Consider the following 4715-nt stretch of genomic DNA (forward strand, 5'->3'; position numbering starts at 1 on the left):
TCAGTCAAAGAGGACAGGAACATTTATGCTCTCTCCCCCTTAAAAGAATGCTACCTAACATGGGACAAGAATGGGTCCCAATGCGGCGCCATCACCACCCCCACCTTCCCTCCACACCCTGTGCAGCTCGCTTGCCACGATCCAAGCCCACCTAACCCAAACCACAAGCGCCCACCGAATATCTCGCGGGAGCGGACGTGAGGACCGAAGCGCCACAGGATACCTGAGGGAGGGAGGGAGGCCGCCCCCTCCCCGCGTGAAGAGGTGGTGGCCCTTGGACAGGTAATGGCCAGGGGGCGGAGTCAGCGTAGCTAAAGGGGGGGGGGAGCGGCGCGGGGACCGGAGGGATAGCGAAGCGGCGTTCTCTTTTCCCCTCTTCCTTTCTCTTACCTCCGTGACAGTTCGTTCTCCGCCAGCCCAGCCGATCTTCCGAAAGCAGGCGGGAAAGCCCACCGAGTCCAAGCACGCATGCGTAAACCCGGCTCGCAGTCTCTCCTGGCGGCCGCCATCCTCCCGACGTTTTCTCCTTAAAGAGGCGCTGCAAAAGAGCCTGCTGAGGAAGGCGGGGAGAAGTGTCTGGGGGAAGGAAAGTGGGCCCACTGGCGCGCACAGCCCTTTTAAGCCGGGCTTCCTTGAGGCGGAATCATGATACGGTTTGCCGGATGTAAGAAGGAAGCGCGGCAGAGGCGGCTGCTTTCAAATGGAGTCTGAAGCGCTCGAGGGAAGTTTATGGTAGCGACTGGGTAAAAGGCAGGCGAGAGCCCGTTTCTTGGGTGCTGTGCAATGCTCCCTCTACGCTGTGGAGTCTTATGAGCAAAAGTTCTACTTTGTGAGCGACTGACATTAAAGTTGTGAGCGAGCGACTTAGCCGCTGGATAAATTAGTTTGCTCTGGAGCCATCCCTTCCTGAGCTAAAGCAAAAACGTGTGAGCCGGAGGCTAAAAAACTGTGAGCTAGCTCACACTAACTCAGCTTAGCGGGAGCACTGGCTGCTGTGTAGGGGAGTGGGGCGTGTTAGGTGCTCTGACTCGACTGTCTGGAAGTCCCTGCCTTCGTGATAATGTAAGACAGTCTGAGAGCTCTCCTTGGAGTATTTTGAAAAGCAAAAAAAAGGAAGACATATTTCCCGACTGTCTATTTCAAACAAATCTCAGTTTAAGTACTCTTAGTATTTAAGCTGCGATAACTGCTACTAACTAGGAATATTCCTAACCTTACAATCCAAAAAGAGGACATTTTCATCCGTTTTTTTTAAAGCCCCAAAAAGGACAGACACCAAAAGGGAATATTGGTAACCCTACCTTGGAGTGTTATATTTATATTGAGCTCTTGATTTTGCATTTAACAAGTGATGAATGGACAGGTGCCCTTCAACATGTGGCACAGTCTTAAAGAAAAGTGTTTTTCTTTCTGAGCATGTGCCCCCCCCTCCACTTCATGCACCCCTCTGTAGATGTAAACAAACAAACATGCATTCATGCTGGTCACACTTGCATATGCAAAAGGATATTGCTTTAAATATTATCGTTTATTGAGTATTTCTCTTTTAGAAGCTAACACCAGGCTATTAAACATGTCAACTTCTAGGTAAAATTTGAGGAAGAAGAGTCCATCAATTGCATGTTTAACAATTGAAATATATTATACTTAAGTGAGGTTCCGGGGAACCCATTTGGGGTCTGAGCAGGGCTGGCTTTGATCCAGAGGTTCTTTGCATTGCCTTCAAACATGCATGTAATATTAAAGAGGTGCCCTGATCATGTGCAGACTGCAGAAAGAAATGCCCACCCTGTGTGTCAGAATAGAGAGTGTGCCAACAGTGATTATAAAGGAGGATCTCTGGGTTGGGGAGGAGAGACAGATAGTCTGTTACTGTGCATCTGCCATTTTCCCCACATCCTGTTAGGAAATGTAACGCTAGCCTGTGGGCCACAGCAGTATCCTTCTCATCCCTTCTACCTTTACTAAGAACCAGGCTCTGTAGACCTCACAATTGCCATCAGGGAAAGGGGGGTTGCATTTTACTGGGATGTTCTAGATAGGGGATGGCTGAACCATGGCACGTGAGCCACATGCGGCTCTTTCACAAATATTGTGCAGCTCACGGAAATATGTCGGCTGAGCTCCTTTTTGCATCACAATTAAGCTGCGGCTTAAGTAAATGCTTGCTTATGTTTTTTCAACATACACAGAGCATGACAGAGACAGAATGTTGGGAATTGGCTACTGTATATATATTAGATAAACTTTTGTCATTAAAATGAGCAGTATATGTGCCTGCATCCCTTTACCACCACTTCATGGGTTGGGCAGGTTTTGGCCCCTCTGGGGTGTTAATCTGTAGTGTGTCAAAGTATTTTCCCGCATAAGAATATGAACTGGTTTTTATATGTACCGATGGATGTTTATATGTCATGTTATCTCTAGACCCGTCATATTATCCCATTTAGTATATGTGCCTGCATCCCTTTACCACCACTTCATGGGTTGGGCAGGTTTTGGCCCCTCTGGGGTGTTAATCTGTAGTGTGTCAAAGTATTTTCCCGCATAAGAATATGAACTGGTTTTTATATGTACCGATGGATGTTTATATGTCATGTTATCTCTAGACCCGTCATATTATCCCATTTAATCATATACAGAATTGTATAACTGTATAAATTAAAAAATGACACTAAATATGTTAAGATGTTAAGAGAGCCAGTTTGGTGTACAGGTTAAGTGCACGGACTGTAATCTGTGAGAACCGGGTTTGATTCCCCACTCCTCCACTTGCACCTGGCTGGATGACCTTGGGCAAGCCATAGTTCTGATAAGAGCCAGGGGTCATTTCCTGCTGGAGCGCACAGGAGCAGAGCTCCAGCAGTAAAGAGCCCAGGGGGCGGGCACATGCAACAAGCCCCGCTCCCTGCTCCCAGCAGCCCTCAGTCAGAGCAAGAAGCAGCCAGGTGAGTTGCAGAGCTCCTCCTGGCCTCCCAGCCCAAAACAGTCCAGTGGCACCTTTAAGACCAAGGTTTATTCAGGTACAAGCTCTCCCTCCTCTGCGAGGACAGATCTGCACATTCCCGCCCCCCCCAAAAAAAAAATAGCTAGCAATCCAAAACAGACCAGTGGAGCCTGAGCGGCGGGTGTTGCCTTCTGACACACTTCCGGTGATGTTAGGGGGTGTGGCAAATGCAACTAACTCATGCTAATGAGTTATGCTAATGAGCTCCTGCACTTCTTTTTCTACGAAATGACCCCTGATAAGAGCTGTTCTTGAAAAAGAGCAGTTTCTGTCAAGAGCTCTCTCAGCCCCACCTACCTCACAGGATGTCTGTTGTGGGGAGGGGAAGGGAAAGGAGTTTGTAAGCCGCTCTGAGACACCTTTGGGTAGTGAAGGGCGGGGTATAAATCCAATCTCTTCTTCTGAAATGGATGAACCAGGCTAGTCAAGTCTAGTCAGATCTTGGAAACTAGGCAGGGTTGGCTCTCGTTTGTATTTGGATGGTAACCCACGAAGTAAGCCCAGAGTTGCTCTGCAGAGGCAGGGTTGTTTGTCTCTTGCCTTGAAAACCTTTCGGCATCACCATAAGTCAACTGCAACTTGACAGCACTTTCTATAAAGTCTGTTTAGGATTGCACAGTAAGAGTTTGAGAAGTAAATCCTTATGGTCCCTTTATCTGTTTCTTTTTTTTGTCGATCTAGCTTACCTCAAGGATAAGTTAGACCAATACATGTCGAAGTTTCCCAAGGTTCGTGTCCTTCATCTCAAAGAAAGGCATGGTTTAATACGAGCAAGGCTGGCTGGAGCAGAGATTGCTAAAGGTACATACCGTTGTCTTTTGTTTTCAGATGGCGGTTGGATATTTATTTGCTCTTCACTGTTTATTATATAAGACTAGCAGTAAAGCCCGTTGTGAAAGCAATACAACGGGATCTAGAAAGAGGCTCTGGGGCAGTGCTCTGGCTTTGGGCAAACAGTGTCAATTTGCTGTGGTGACCTCAGCAGGGTATAATGACAGAGTCCACTGTTTTCTCCAGAGGAACTGATCTCTGCTACCTGAAGAGCAGTTGTAATTGTGAGTAATCTGTAGCCCTCACCTGGAGATTGGCAGCAATTGTTACCCAGGACAAAATGGCTGGTTTGGAGGGTGGAGTCTATGGCATTCTACCTGTCTGAGGTCCCACCCCTCTGCAAACCCCACCCTCTCCAGGCTCCACCCCTCAAATCCCCAGGAATTTGTCAGCATGTAGTTGGCAACCCCATCTCCTTCCCAGCTAGCCACCAACCTACCATTATCTGCCCCTTTGACTTCAGCTGACTTCTGCCCTCCCTTCTGCAGAGCAGTTGTAATACTGAGTGCTCTCCAGCCCTCACCTGGAGATTGGCAACAATGGTTCCCTATGTGAGACTGACTGGTTTGGAGGGTGGAGTCTATGGCAGTGTACCTGTCTGAGGTCCCACCCCTCCTCAAACCTCACCCTCTTCAGGCTCCATCCCTCAAATCTCCAGGAATTTCCCATCTGGAGTTGGCAACCCTATCAGGATTGGCCCCAATGTGTTTTCTCCCAAAGGCCAAAGTAGGTGACAGGACCAAGCTTAGTTGCCTACCAACAGGCACTGAGGGGAATGTAGGGTTGCCAGCTCTAAGGAGGGAAATACCTGGAGGTTTGGGGGGTGGATTCTGTAGAGGGCCGGGCAACGGAGGCATCGGCCTTCCGTCGCCCGCCT

General features: G+C 48.5%; 1 protein-coding gene across 1 annotated transcript in view; it reads right to left on the reverse strand.

Moving 5' to 3' along the window:
- TOPBP1 (topoisomerase (DNA) II binding protein 1) overlaps positions 1–451 on the reverse strand; it is a 40417-nt gene extending 39966 nt beyond the window's left edge. The window contains exon 1 of the mRNA XM_015412240.1: positions 391–451. The gene's annotated coding sequence lies outside the window, so the exon portion shown is untranslated. The remainder of the gene's footprint in view (positions 1–390) is intronic.
- Positions 452–4715: the final 4264 nt, after the last annotated feature.

The sequence above is a fragment of the Gekko japonicus genome, unplaced genomic scaffold, assembly GCF_001447785.1.
Source record: "Gekko japonicus isolate JY-2015 unplaced genomic scaffold, Gekko_japonicus_V1.1 scaffold747, whole genome shotgun sequence".
Classification (NCBI taxonomy): domain Eukaryota; kingdom Metazoa; phylum Chordata; class Lepidosauria; order Squamata; family Gekkonidae; genus Gekko; species Gekko japonicus.